The sequence below is a fragment of the Heterodontus francisci genome, chromosome 6 (genome assembly GCF_036365525.1).
Source record: "Heterodontus francisci isolate sHetFra1 chromosome 6, sHetFra1.hap1, whole genome shotgun sequence".
NCBI lineage: Eukaryota > Metazoa > Chordata > Chondrichthyes > Heterodontiformes > Heterodontidae > Heterodontus > Heterodontus francisci.
In genome coordinates, this window is record NC_090376.1 from 72,091,797 (window position 1) to 72,107,840 (window position 16,044).

At 44.1% G+C, this 16,044-nt stretch overlaps 1 protein-coding gene across 2 annotated transcripts in view; it reads right to left on the minus strand.

Moving 5' to 3' along the window:
- The window catches only part of gab2 (GRB2-associated binding protein 2), a 415,117-nt gene that overhangs the window by 292,793 nt on the left and 106,280 nt on the right, over positions 1-16,044 (minus strand). The window contains exon 1 of one of the 2 annotated variants that reach the window (XM_068033915.1): positions 2,599-2,659. The exons of the other annotated variant lie outside the window; for it this stretch is intronic. The gene's annotated coding sequence lies outside the window, so the exon portion shown is untranslated. Of the gene's footprint in view, positions 1-2,598; positions 2,660-16,044 lie in introns of those variants that run through there. 2 annotated transcript variants of the gene reach the window in all.

A 16,044-nucleotide genomic window follows, 5' to 3' on the forward strand; every position in this document is an offset into this window, starting at 1 on the left:
TTACAAGATATTAGTAGTGTTGCATATAGTGCTCACTTCCTTTAAGAGCCATACTTACTTCCTTTCCCCATCACACTTTATTGGTACCATATTCCCCCGACATGTGACTCAAATGCCAACCTACGTCACTGCCAGCATTCCACTCACAACCTGCTACCTGAACAGTGGCCCATGTCCCTGACCAGATTTCTTCCACCACCCAAAAGCACAAGAAAAGAAAAAGATGAGAGAAACAGACGAAGTGAATCGGAACAAAACAGAGACAGAGGATGCGGAGTGGAATGAAGTGTAACAGGACAGAGACAGAGAGAAGCAAGCGACAGGGATAAAACAAAACATCAATGGAGATGAGGACAGAGAAGCAGAGCTGCACACAGCAAGAAAAAAAGGAAGATAAATAGGGAAGGGAAGGAGAACACCTATAATATGGCCAGCTTCCCGTCCCATGAAGATAGCAGATGCAGAGGGGTGGGAACAGAGAGAGAGAGTATGTGAGAAAGAGAGAGAAAGAAAATGAATATGCAATTTCCTCTTAATGTTTTGTGGTACAGTGCAGAATGACGAAAAGATAGTGCAACATTACTTTTTTATACTTAAATGCATTTCCAATTATGTATAGACCTAACAGAAATTCTCTGTGTTTGAAAGGGAGTGTGGCAACAGAGTAGGTAATGGTGACACAATTACTGTGGTTGGAAATATTATTGCTTCAGAGTTGTATGTTGTATTGCATCATGTTACAGATTGATGTGTGCAGCAAGCTACTTTTAAACATTCATCCAGTTTTTAAACGTTTCAAAGTTTTCAAAACTTGGACAATGATGTTTAGTTTTTCTCTGGAATCTGTCAAAATTTACCTAAAGCCAACAAAGTTTGATGTTTTAAATTGTAATGGAAAATGGTCAGGGTTGTTACAGAATTAGTGCTAATTCAACAGTAAATGGGTTGTTCCATCAACCATTTGCCACAATCTGTGGAAGAGAGCATCACAAAGGTCCAAAAAGTACACAACAGTTGGCAACGGATTTGAAGCCAGCCAGCACCATCTGGAAGGAGTGAATGAACTGTCAGTCCACCAAGAATCATTGCGTAAGAAATTGGGCTTGTTAGTGCCATTTCCTGGGTACAAGTGCCCTTAGAGCTCCAAAATGGTGTCAGTGGCGTATGCGCACATTTTTGATGTGATTTGCACCTGATGCCATATTGTTGCTGGCATTAGTGCTTGCGCAGTGAATGTTCGCACAAGTATGCTGAGCAGGCAGAATCTAATGTCAATCAACGTGTAATGCTGATTTGATGCCAGCAGTGCCATTTTGGAGCTCAATGCTCCAGCCATTGTTCTCTCTTAACCTCGCACAACAGGAATGACCCCCACCACCAATGCTATTTAAAGGGATCAACTACTACTTCCAGGTTAGTTTCTGGCTAATTTCTTCTGGCTGTTTCTGTGATTCTACAAGTGTTTGGTGTTTTCATAGTTGTTTTAAGCTGCAAATGTCTACAGGTAGTAGTGTTGCAAGTACTGAAGGACTTTAGGCTGACTTCAAGGCTTCTGCACAAACCAGCTGCTCCCAGAGATGGGTGCAGCAGTAGGTATTCCCATTGGAATACAGAATGACATAGAGAATGAACAGAGACCCCGCAGGCAGGTCAAGCTGCTGGAAGGGGGAGGTAGAAGAGATGGGCAAAAAGGTCTCTCAGCAGGAGACAAAGCTGTCCAGAGTGTACAGGGAGTAATTCTTCTATCTGAAATCAGTGGGGAACAATAATGTGAGACGCCTGCACTTCAGCAAACACATCTTCACTGAAATCGGTCAACAGCTGCAGACACAACCGCAACTTCAGAGCAGGACAAGGACTGTGGTGCCAGTGGTTCTGAAGGTAAATGTGGTTATGAACTTTTATGTGTTTGGGTCCTTCAAGGCTGTAGCTGGAGATATTTACAACAACTCGCAGGCTGCTGTCCACTGTTGAATGAGGGAGGTCACTGAGGTTCTCTATTCAATGAGAGCTAACTAAATTTCATTCTCTCTTCCTGGAGACAAGCAAGCAGAGTAAGCACATGACCTTTGTCCTTTACCCCTTCCCATCACCCCCTCGCCCAATCAGGTAAGTTTGACCCCACTCTCCCCGTCCTGCACGGAGGTGTCGTTCCTCGTTTCCCCGGACGGGGATTTGAAGGCACGGTAGTACTGGCTGTCAGGATGAAGTTTGCGGCGGCAAATCAGGAGGCGATGGGAACTTCATTAATTCAGGTAAGTTAATTTATTTAAATATGTAAATCGCGGTCCCATTGCCGAGTGGCGGGGGGCCCGCCGTGAGGCCTCTCTGCCTCCATTGAGATCGGGCTGGGCCCTGCTGGCGTCAAGGTGGGTGGTGGGCCTCATCTTCATGCCCCCGTTCCTGACGTTGAGGGCTCTATAAAATTCAGCCCCTTATCTTCCCTTTATCACCGACCATCACAGTGTCAGTTTGGCCACAATGCAATAAGTCAGCGTAAAATAAACTTTCCAAACTGAATTTATAAATTAAATCATGCAATATTGCTTACAAAAGTCAACTAACCACCCTTGTGCGCTGCGCTTAGTGCATACTTACTGTTGCTTTTTTCCTGTCCCAGTGCACCTATGCAGTGCTACCCCAGTGGCTGCAGCATGGCTGATGGAAGGCTGCTGACTTTCAGTGAAGGAGACTTAAGATGGCCTTGAGGATGACCTCAAGCTGCCTAAGGCTTAGAAGACCTGACTGCAGATTGCACCATCTCAGCGTGGGTGGTAGCAGTCTGTGCCGGTTGGCCGATACACAGCAGCAAGTGCACTGGTGGAGTGGCAGTGGTGGGAGGACAAATGCTGTCATCCTGAGAGAGGACAGGAGGTTCATGCCCTGACTGCAACCTGCTGTTGCCCAGTGTCTCATCACGTGCAGGCCCCACCTCTAAATATCCTCTAAGATATGCACAGTGTCAGTATCTGAACTGGTGGCTGTAAGTGTGAAATCAAGGAACAATGCTGTGTCTTCATCATCATTGTCTCCTTACTGTTCCTCCACTGTCTAGCCAGGTTGCACTTTATGGGTACCTGAAAGGAAAAAGGCACAAAGTTAAGGGTGCGGGCAGGGGGCAGGGGAAAGCAAGAGGTGCACACTTACAGTATCTGTAGCTTGTAAATCAGAAGAGAGTGGGGGAAGGGGGATGTGAGAAGGAGGTTTTGATTAAAGATCATCAACCTGAAATGTTAACTCTGTTTTTCTCTCCACAGATGTCGCCAGACCTGCTGTTTTTATTTCAGATTTCCAGCATTCACAGTATTTTGCTTTAGCGTTGTGTGAATATGAAGATTAGGTATGAGCATACCGTCATCTTCAATGGTTTCAGTTCGGTTGCTGACCACAGCCTCAGCAACGGCTGTTCCAATAATGGACACCACCATCTCCTCCATGAGGGTCAGCACATGTAGGCACTGCTGCGCCCCTCCGGTTAGATCGCGCTACCTCTGGTTATGAGCCACCTTGTCCTGCAAGAGAGAGGGAAGTGTGTCAGTGAGAGTCATGCAATCTGTTTGGCTGATGTGACTGTCATGGTTGAAGAGTTGGCAATGTGTGCAAGCTGTGAAATGAGTGTGTGAGGTTCGCATCTGTGCTAAGTGTGTGACAGTGAACTGGAGCATATGAATGTTAGGTATGAGGCCTGTTTGATAGAGATTGTTGGTAGGTGAGTGATTGGAGTGTGGTGAATTGAACGATGACTGAGACTAGTAGTGCAGTTAGTACAATATGGCATTTGAAGATGCGTTCACTGACTTTGACCACTCATGAGATTGTTGAACTTCTTATGGCACTGCAGCCAGGTCCTTGGGGCTTGACTCCACTGTTACCTGCTCCCACTGTCTTTTGACTGAGTGGCTGGATGGTCACCTTCCCTACTGTAGATAGGACATCTCTTTTCCACCTCCTCCACCAAGACCTCCAGCGCAGCGTTGGAAAACCTTGGAGCCTACTCTCTCCACTTAGGGCCATTCCTTGTTCTTTCCCAGAACAAATTCTCTTCAAGTATGGCTCCCAGCTCCTCCTCCAGCCACAATGCTCCTCCCTTTCAGAGGTGCAGGCTAGCTTTAGGCAGTGCAGGCTAGCTTTAGGCAATGCAGGTTAGCTTTAAGTGGTGCTAGCCATTCAAAATATTGGCTCCCTCCTGATGTATCCAGTCAATGAACAGCATAGTTAGTGCTGGCTGGACATGGAGGTCATTCAAAGGAGCAGGCAGTATGAAGTGCCGTGATGCCTGCATTGCAATCAACAGGCACAGGTAAATTATGCATCATGATCCCTGTGCTTGTTTCGGGGGCTTTCCAATTTAGCTCCCATTTATTCTGTATCCTATCTACTCAGCTCACTTCTGGGATTCACACAGGTCAATAACTATTATCTGATTTTGTTATTTTAAGTACACATAAACAACACCATTCATAAAATCTCCAACATTCACTGAGAAGAAGTATATAGTACTCAGTAAATCTAAGAGAAGTTACAACTGAACGTAAATTTTCAGAAAAGTGGCATTAAGTGGGTGGCTTATAGCTGTGTCACAATTACTATGCTGTAAATAATTTCACCCTTTCTACAGAGTACAATAGTGTCAACAAGTAATATGGGTAGTTAGATTTGTTTTATGTACTTGAATCCTGCAAAAGACTGGGTGAACCATATCTTCATGGTATCTGGGATGAGAATCTTAGCTCTTCATCAGTCTGGGACTGGACAGTGAGATGTATTTCTCATAAGAAGATTGTGGGAGTGTAACTGGTGGTAGCTCTTATCCATGTTCCTCACAATAACTGAAAGCTTTCCATAAGTTACACAGAATATGAAGAGGTCAATGAAGAGTGCAGGAGGGCATGCCAGGAGCAGCACCAGGCCGACATCAAAATGAGGTATCAACCGGGTGAAGCTACAACCCAGGACTACTTGCATCCAAACAGCATAAGCAGTATGCGACAGATATAGCTAGCAATCCCACAACCAACAGATTAAATCTAAGCTCTGCAGTCCTTCCACATCCAGTCATGAATGGTGGTGGACAATTAAACAACAAATTGGAGGAGGCGGCTCCACAAATATCCCCATCCTCAATGATGGGGGAGCCCAGCACATCCGCGCAAATGGTAAGGCTAAAGCATTTGCAACAATCTTCATCTTGAAATGCTGAATGGATGATCCATCTCGGCCTCCTCCTGAAGTCCGCAGCACCACAGATGCCAGTCTTCAGCCAATTCAATTCACTCCATGTGACATCAAGGAACGACTGAAGGCATTGGATACTACAAAGGCTATGGACCCTGACAACATTCCGGCAATAGTACTGAAGACTTGTGCTCCAGAACTGGCTGTTGCTCTAGTCAAACTGTTCCAGTACAGCTACAACACTGGCATCTACCTGGCAATGTGGAAAATTGCCCAGGTATGTCCTGTGACAAAATGCAGGACAAGTCCAACCCGGCCAATTACCGCCCCATCAGTCTACTCTCGATCATCAGTAAAGTGATGGAAGGTGTCGTCAACAGTGCCATCAAGTGGCACTTGCTTAGCAATAACCTGCTCAGTGACACTCAGTTTGGGTTCTGCCAGGGCCACTCAGCTCCTGACCTCATTACAACCTTGGTTCAAACATGGACAAAAGAGCTGAACTCAAGAGGTGAGGTGAGAATGACTGCCCTTGAAATCAAGGCAGCATTTGACTTAGAATGGCATCAACGAGCCCTAGCAAAACTGAGGTCAATGGGAATCAGGGGGGAAACCCTCCACTGGCTGGAGTCATACCTAGCGCAAAGGAAGATGGTTGTGGTTGTTGGAAGTCAATCATCTGAGCTCCAGGACATCACTGCAGGAGTTCCTCACGGTCGTGTCCAAGGCCCAACCATCTTCAGCTGCTTCATCAATGACCTTCCTTCAATCACAAGGTCAGAAGTGGGGATGTTCGCTGATGATTGCACAATGTTCAGCAACATTTGCGATTCCTCAGATACTGAAGCAGTCTGTGTAGAAATGCAGCAACACCTTAACAATATCCAGGCTTGGGCTGATAAGTGGCAAGAAACATTCACGCCACACAAGTGCCGGGCAATGACTATCTCAAACAAGAGAGGATCTAACCATCTCCCCTTGACATTCAATGACACTACGATTGCTGAATCCCCCACTATCAACATCCTGGGGGTTACCATTGACCAGAAACTGAACTGGAGTAGCCATATAATTGCTGTGGCTACAGGAGCAGGTCAGAGGTTGGGAATTCTGCAGCAAGTAACTCACCTCCTGACTCCCCAAATCCTGTCCACCATCTACAAGACACAAGTCAAGAATGTGATGGAATACTCTCCACTTGCCTAGATGGGTACAGCTCCAACACTCAAGAAGCTTGATACCATCCAGGACAAAGCAGCCCGCATGATTGTAGTGGATGGCATGCCATTCACTCCCTCCACTACCGACGCACCATGGCAGCAGTGTGTACCATCTACAAGATGCACTGGCGCTATGCACCGAGGCTCCTTAGACAGCACCTTCCAAACCCACGACCTCTACCACTGAAAAGGGCAAGGGCAGCAGATGCATGGGAACACCACAAGTTGCCCTCCAAGCCACACACCATCCTGACTTGGAACTATATCGCTGTTCCTTCACTGTCGCTGGGTCAAAATCCTGGAACTCCCTTCTTAATAACACTGTGGGTGTACCTACCTCACATGGACTGTAGCAGTTGAAGAAGCCGGCTCACCACCACCTTCTCAAGTGCAATTAGGGATGGGCAATAAATGCTGGCCTAGCCAGCAACGCCCACATCCCATGAACAAATAAAAAAAAACACAGAATAGCTTCACCTTTGCTGAAGAACGTCAGTAAGGATAACCTACCATTTGGACTTCTGCACAACACGATCTGTTACACAGGTTAGAAATCTTTTTGTAATAAATGTTGGAAGAGCACAGAAGAAGAGGAAAAACACCACCAGTAAAAAGCAGAGAGGCACAGAATGAATCCTATGCAGGGCTACAACAATGCAGAAACATTACCATTTCAGCATAGGGCAACTTCCCAAGGACCTATATTTTGACTTTGTGCTGCCAGGGGGCAGCTTCACCAGGATTTATATAGTTTGAATTGTTGTTCAGAAAAAACATCTTAAAAGACACAGAAAGATAGGACAAAATGTAAAGACAATCACAGAAACCTTATGCAGGAGGTTAATGAGCCTGTCTGGAAAATCAAGGAGGCTGTTAACTGCAGATAGATTTTTATTAGGAAATGACAGACTCTAATCATTCATGTTCATACAAATAGCTTAGCTACATTATTAAGTGCCGGCTAAAGCTCTATCAATGTAGTGTAAAATAAATAAAATCTTCCCTCCTATAAAATATGCTGTAGCGCAGAGCAGGTCATAGAAATCCAAAAGAGAAGCTCATCTGAATTAAGATAAAGACAGTTTTAGCAAATTGATAGCAATTCTAAATTGAATTGCTTGCGTTCACTTCAAATCGGACTACATATTTTACATTGCTTTAAAATTTTGTGGGGTACCATAGCATTGTGATTATATTATTGGACTAGTAATCTGGAATCCTGGACTAATGATCTGGAGACAAGTTCAAATCCCACAATTGCAGTTGGGGAATTTAAATTCAGTTAATTAAATAAATCTGGAATTAAAAAGCTAATATCAGTAATGGTGACCATGAAACAATTGGATATTGTAAAAACCCATCAGGTACGCTTTTGTTCTTTGGGAAAGGAAATCTTCTGTCATCACCTGGTCTAGCCTAAATGAGATTTCAGACTCACAGCAAGGTGACTCTTAACTGTTCTTTGAAATGACTTTGCACGCCATTCAAGTTCCTTTTTATTGAGGCTAAAGCGGGAGCATCACAAATCGTCTAGCAATTTGTGGAGAATCGAAACTCATAGCATATCACTTCTTCAAATCGCTGGATTTTTTGTGAAGTAATCATAGCGGGTGCCATTTATTCGCCATTGTTTTTCCAGCAATTTCTGGGCCAATATTGTATAATATTCCAATACTCCAATCACGCTCTACAACACTCTACATCAATCTCTACGTCTTTTACTTAATGCTTCCAAAATGTAACCAATCAACAATCACTAGACTGATAATATTCAGTGCCTGTGCTATTAAAAAGTGGAATTTGCACTTTTACCCTAAAGCAACATACACAATAGTGAATATTACAGAAATACACCACTGATATTGTTGCCTGAGACTACGCATGCTCACATTTTTCTGATAAATGCATTATTCCTGTTCTGTATTATGAAGCAATCTCTATGTCTTTTATTCAATGCTTCCAAAATGTAACCAATCAATAATCACTAGACTAATAGTATACAGTGCCTGTACTATTAAAAAGTGGAATTTGCACTTTTACCTTAAAGCATCTCTTAAAACCAATTTTATGTTGGATTTTCAAATTTCATCAATCAAAATTAGGTACTATGAAAATAAGGTATGAAAAACATAAAGGCAAGTAATAAGTATAATTACTGACAAGGTTTTCACTCTGGCTTCACAATCTTCCAAGAAACAAATGTAGCTTTGAAGCAACGTAAAATACATTCAATATACTTGTAAAGGAGAAATTTGCAGGGCTATGGGAAAAGAGCAGGGGATTGAGACTAATTGGCAGCTCTTTCAAAGACCTCTTTCTATTCTGTATGATTCTATGACATAGTAGTATTATATAGTTGGGGAAAGGTCAAAACAAAATTATGTTGTTTCCCATGAAACATGTAGTATCTGCCACCATCCGCAGCTGTCATCTTGAATATACACCCATGTAATTTGTGAATGCAGCCTCTAAAACGGTTCCTGAAAGTGTGGTGTGGACTATTGAGTTGATGCTTCTCACATGAGATAAAGTTTTATTTTTGATGTTGTTATTGAAGTTAGCAGTGCCTTTTGGGTTTTAAGCCTTTGAGGCTCCAGTGGCATTTATGCTTAGCATATTTTAAAAAGTTAACAGGACTGGCATTGGTCAATATGTAGTCAGTGATTATTACTAAGGTTAAGGTTCTATTCATTTCTCAAATTCTACTATAGAATCATAAGCTGGGGCTTTTCCCTCAGTGGATGGGAGCCATCCACCGACTGAAAAGTCAGTGGCAAACCCGCTTCTGGCCGGCAGCTCTTAGTCCCAGCAGCGCCACCTGGAGCGGTGGCCACCACTGGGACTACAGCCCAGCTTCGTGAAGTTTTTGGTGCCTTGCTGGGGGTGATCGGTCAGGCTCCAGAGAGGCAAGTGTGGTCGATTGGGGGACGGAGGGTGTTGGGTGGTTGGGGCAGCGGGGGCGGCCCTCCATTGGGCACAGGGTGCCCAATCATGAGGCCCCCCCACCCCACCCAAGGCAGTCAGAGAGCTACCTGCTTTTGTCAGGCAGCTTCTCTCTTGGCTCAGCTGCTCGACCAGCCCACCGGTAAAATCCCTGTGGCAGTGGGTGGAATCCCTTAAGTGGCTGTTAAGTGACCACTTAAAGGCCTTGATTGGCCTGGGGAGGGCGGGCCATTTTTTGCCACCGCCACCCTGCGTAAAGTAGTGGCGGAGGCGGGAGCGGATTGGGAAGGGCCCCCCGAGTCTCTCGCTCCATTTTACACCCTCCTTCGTCACCTTCCCGCTCTTTGGGGGGGCGTAAAATTCTGACCATAGAATGCTTAGAGCATGGAAGGAGGACATTTGGCCTATTGTGTCCATGCTGGCTCTCTGCAAGAGCACCCCAGCTAGTTCCAATCGGCTGCCCTTTCCCGGTAGCCCAGAAATATTTTTCTCTTCCGGTGCTTATCCAATTCCCTTTTGAAAGCCAGGATCACACTCTCAGGCAGTGCATTCCAGGTCCTAACCACTTGCTGTGTGAAAATATTGGTTCTTTGCCAGTCACTTAAAATTGGTGTCATCTGGTTCTTGACCCTTCCGCCAACCAGAACAGTCTCTCCCTATCTACTCTGTCTAGAGCCCTCATGATTTTGAATATCTCTATCAAATCTCCTCTCAATTGCCTCTTTGCTAAGGAGAGCAACCTCAGTTTCTCCAATCTATCCATGTAACTGGAAGTCCCACATTCCTGGAACCATTATCGTAAATCTTTTCTGCACCCTCTCTAAAGTCTTCACATCATTCCTAAAATGTGGTGTTCAGAATTGGACAGAATAATCCAGTTAAGACCGAACCAATGTTTTATAAAGATTCATCATAACTTCCTTTGCTTTTGTACTCTACGCCTCTACTTATAAAGCCCAGGATCCCGTGTGCTTTTTTTGACCACTTTCTCAACCTGTCCTTTTATTTTATATTGCCTCTCCTCATTCTTCCTACCAGTGTGTATCGCTTTGCACTTCTCTGCAATAAAAGTCATCTGCCAAGCGTTCCACCAGCCTGTCTATGTCCTCTTGGATTCTATCACTATCCTCCTCACAGTTAGCAATACTTCAAAGTTTTGTGTCAACTCCAAATTTTGAAATTGTGCCCTGTATACCCAAGGCTAGGTTATTAACATATATAATAAAAACAGTGGTCCTCGTACCAACCCCTGGGAAACTCCACCTTCCTCCTGTCCGAAATAATCATCCACCACTACTCGCCATTTCCTGTTACTCAACCAACTTCATATCCATGTTACCATTGTCCCTTTCATTCTATGGGCTTTAACTTTGCTGGTAAGTGTCTCATGTGGTAGTTTATCAAATGCCTTTTGGAGGTTGTGTTGTGTGGCACTACCACCATGCTAAATGGGATAGATTCAAAACAAATCTAGCAGCTCAAATCTGGGCATCCATGAAGCGCTGTGGGCCATCAGCAGCAGAAGAATTGTATTCTACCACAATCTGCAACCTCATGGACCAGCATATCCCTCAATCTACCACCACACTATGCCAGTGGACCAACCCCCATAGATCATTTTAAAAGCCAGAAAGAACATTCAGCATTCTAAGCTTCTAAAAGAATAATGTAAATGATGCACTTACTGCACCCTTACAACCAAATATTCATACACATTTTTCACCATTGCATTCTTTAGAAGTAGATGACATGTTGCTCGGTACTGCACTCTGGGGTGGCGGGGAAGGGGAGAATTTTCTCTGCTATTTTGAGCGAAATTGCATTAGAAAAATGATTTATGCTTTTGCTATAAATAGTGAACAGAAGAAACCTCTCACACAGGCTCATCAGATTCTCTGTTTCCCTTTTTATACAGCATCGAAAGGAGGGAATCTCTCCTCCACACTCAGTCGAAACTAGGTGCACACACAAACCAATGTGCAACATTTTAAAGACCATTTACAATAATGAAAACAATATTCCTGTTTTATTAATCTAATTTATTAACCTGAGACCAAGAATGATTAATTATCCATGAAGATAAATCTGCTCTGCTCACTTGACAACTTCGTCTAGCAGCAAAGTACTGCCTCATGCAAGGGTATTTCATGCATTACAAACATACAAGTTGTTCTCAGGGCTTTGCAGGCGTCCATCTGAAACTCTCAACGGGTATTGCATGAGGCTGATTGGGATTCTCCTCATTCTAATTCCTCTTCCTCCCCACAGCAGCACAAGTCTGGGTGCCTGCCAGGGTGCCATAGAGGCTCCAATGCTCTGCATCACCGCGTCGCACAAGAGGCAGAATTTGATATTCTTTACAAAGAGTTCACATATAATTGCACATCTGTTTATCATTACAAACAGTGGCAACCTATGTGGTTGTTACAGCTCCTGCCTATTTACAGGATAAAACCTGATTTTGGAGTTCAAATATTATCCGTTCTGAATTTCAAATCTGGTTGCTGCTCTTATAACTGAGCAATGAATGGCTGTGGTGCTTACCTCCCAAGAATGGGCTTCAAAATTTTGTAAATGTATCATATCTCGCCTGGTTCCATTCCTATCTATCCAGAGAATCACATGAAAAGGTTTCCCTTTTCACTCTGATACCTCTGGAGTTTGCCAATGATCTATCATTGCCCTCTTCAATTTCTTATCTACATTCAGCAGCTCGCAACATCATCTGGAATTATGATGTCAGGCTTCACATGTACGCGAATAGCATCCACCTCTAAATCACCACCATCTCTCATGACCACTCTACTGTCACCAATTTGTCACGCTGCTTGTCTGACATCCAGAAAAGGATGTGCAAGAATTTCCTCCAATTAAATATTGTAAGTCATTGTCTTCTATCCCTGCCACAAACTCTGTTTCCTAGTTACTAACTCTATCTCTCTTCCTAGCCACCGATGCCTGAGTCTGAACCAGACTGCTCACAGTCTCAACATCCTATTGGACTCTGAGCTGAGCTTCTGACCTGATATCCTCCATCACCAAAACCACCTACTTCCACCACCATACCCCTCCCTCAATTCATTTGCTGCTGAAACCCTCATCCATGCCTTTAGTAGCACCTGACTCAACTATTGCAATACTCTCCCGGCCAACCTCCCACCTGCACCCTCCAGAAACTTGACCTCATTCAAAACTCTGCTGCCAGTATCCTAACCCGTACCAAGTTCTATTCACCTATCTTCTCTGACCTACATTGGTTTCTGGTCCGACATCATGTCTATTTTAAAATTCTCATCCTTGTTTTCAAATCTCGCCGCGGCCTCTTCCCTCCCTATTGACATAAGTTCTTCCAGCTCCACAACCCTCCAGAATCTCTGCACTCCTCCAATTCTGGTCTCTTGCTCATCCCCCATTTTCATCGCTTTACCACAGGCAGGCATGCCTTCAGCTGTCTAAGCTATGGAATTCCCTCCCTCTAGCTCTCCGCTTCTCTACCTCCTCTAAGATGCTCTTTAAAACCTACCTCTTTGACCCTCACCTGTCCGAATATTTCATGTGGTTCGGTGTCAAATTTTGTTTGATCACACTCTTGCAAAGCACTTTGGGATGTTTTACTCCAGTAAATGTACTATATAAATGCAAGTTGTTTTTGTTGTTTCTGTGCTGGCGTGAAAGAACAACAGCTGAGGTTTAGCAGCACAGTGCCAGAAAAAGAAAATACAAAATAAACTAATGCATTGATAAATATGAGCGGAGATAAGCTGCCACTTGTTTCGCAGAAATGTTTCACATTTGTGGTGGAAATGAGAACAGATGGTGCTGCCTGGAATGAAATGTTACCTTCCAGATCAGTATCAACTGTCAACACACCAGAAACAGTATGTACCACAAGATATTGCTTAACCTTTGTGAAGAACGGTTACTAGTAAACTCTTTAGCATTAATCGCATATCCTTTATTAAAAGAAGCCGTCTGCATCATTCATTTTGTTCAACAGTCTTTCTTTAGTTAAAAAAGTGCTTTATTCTTCAAGCATTTTTGGAAGTTGCTTGACATTGGCTAAATTCACTAACCGCTGAGCATCTAATGCTCAACTTTTTATTTGACCTCTGAAATTGCAAATCTCCCGAATGGAAAATTAGTTTAAATAATTCAAAACATTGATCACATTTTGAAGGTAAAAAATTACATAGATAAGTATGGTAATTGGTACTTTCTTACATAGAATGCACAGTACAGATACAGGCCATTCAGCTCAATTAGTCCATGCTGACATTCATGTTCCACTCAAACCTCCTCCCATCCTTCCTCATCTAATTCTATCAGTATAACACTCAATTCCCTTCTCCTTCATATGCTTATCTAGCTTCCCCTTAAATGCATCTGTACTATTCGCCTTCGCTACTCCCTGCGGTAGCCAGTTCTAGATTGTCACCATTTCTAGACATGAAAGACACAGTTTGCAAGAGAGCTACTGAAAGGCATGGTGTACAACTGTACATTAAAGAGAACATTTCTAATGACCAGCATAACTCGAACGATTGCAAGAAACGTATCAATGATCTGAATCATGTCAATTGATTTCAAAAAACATTTAATAAAGCAAAGAATGCACCTACTTCCAGAAAAGGCCGTCATGGTCAAACTTGCACAATGTCCTGGACAACTAAGAGATCACGACTTTTAAGAGATCACTAATTTTTAGGATACTTTAGGTGCTGGCAAGTAAAAGGAACAATATTTTTAAAGTTAATTAATTCATAAGAAAGTAGTAACTTCTTTACTTCCATCAATAATACATTTGCCAACATAATTTGGTAAAGTCTTTCAAACATATGAAACAACTAGATTATTTGTCTACCTTTCAGTTGAGTACAATTGATGAAAAACATTAAGTGTGTCAACAGTCCAAAGCCAATTAAGAAAGTATATCCTTTCATTCTTTTGCATGCAATTTTTCCACATTCAGATCCCCATTTCCTCCAAATCCTCAGATAGAGAAAATGACACAATTAAAAGCTTAATGAGAGAAACCCAAAACAAACTAAGAGACAATGTATCTGGAGTCCAGCTATGGTAGGGCTCCTGATTAGAACAGAGTTCCGATGAAAGGTCACAGACCTGAAACGTTAACTCTGTTTTTCACCCTACAGATGCTGCTAGACCTGCTGTGTATTTCCAGCACTTTCGGCTTTTATTATGGCAGGACTACATCCTTGTGGCAGAATCCTCCACAGGGCCATCTATAGGTAATGCTATTTAGATTAAAAATGTACCACCACAGAGGTTGGGGACACATGAAGACAGTGGTATGAAAGTGCTACAGAAAAGTCAAACAAGAATAAAACTGGACAGACCACCTAGCAACGACCTAGGTACTGGAAACGACAAAGGCACACCCTGCCCAGTTCTCCTCACTAACATCTGAGGACATGTGCCAAAATTGGGAGAGCTGTCCCACAGACTCGTCACGCAACAGCCTGATATAGCAAGGAAATCTCCTGCTGATTACAACCTAATGCCCTCCCTCAGCTGATGAATCAGTGCTCCTCCATGCTGAACACTACTTGGAAGAAGCATCGAGGGCAGCAAGGGCACATAATGCACTCTGGATGGGGGACTTCAATATTCATCACGAGTGGGTTGGTAACACCAGTCCTAACCCAGTTGGCTGAGTCTTGAAGGACATATCTACCAGACAGGGCCTGCGGCAGGTGGTGAGAAAACCAACAAGAGGGAAAAACAGACTTGACCTCATCCTCACCAATCTACCTGCCACAGATGCATCTGTCTATGGCAGTACTGGTAGGAGTGACCATCGCAGTCTGGGCTGAATGGTGGCAGGCCAGGAAAAGGGTGGCATACCCGTGTGTCGTGTATGCGACCAGGCTGAGGTGATTATGCGGCGGGAAGCCAGTTAACATATTGGAGGCGTCGGTCACCCCCAATAACGTGGCGGGGCTATGAGGTGAGATGCCGATTATGGCGTCAGCTGACAGTGGATCAGGTGCTGGCATCATCTTTAAAAGCCTGCCATCCCTGCATTCACTCCTGTCTTGCAGTCAATAAAACTTTACAGCACTGTTTCCTACACCACCCAACCCCCCACAAGGAAGAGTGGACAGGATGGCAGAGGGTAGACAAAGGGTGGCCCCATGCTTCAGTGATGCTCCCTGCAGATTCTCCTCCAGGCTGCAAGAGAAAGGTGAGAAGTTCTCTTCCCCAGAAATGGCAAGAAAAGGTCCTCCCGCCTGACCAAATAAGCCTTGGTGGAGATTGCAGAGGAGGACAGCAGCCTTGGGGTCACCTGATGCAACTGGGTTCAGTGCAGGAAGAGGGTCAATGACCTCCTGAATTCAGCCAAGGTGAGTGCCATGTTCCAATGCTCTTTTTCTGGTGTGTTGGCATGTGAATACAGGGTGTGTGGCATGGTGAGGATGCCACTGCCAGTGTGAGGTCAGCGAGGTTATAACCTCATCGTGACTGATGCATGCCTGCATTTGGGCCACACACCACCCTCGTTCATAGCTCAGCCCCAGTAAATTCCATGACAGTGTGTGTCATCATGCGATATATCAGATCCCCCATTTGGGGATAAGGGGCCTATATGGGCAGAACTATCATGGTGATACTTATGCCAATTTATAATTCCTCCATCTTTCCTCTTGCAGGAGAACAGGGCCCCTCACAGGATAGAGGTAGCCAG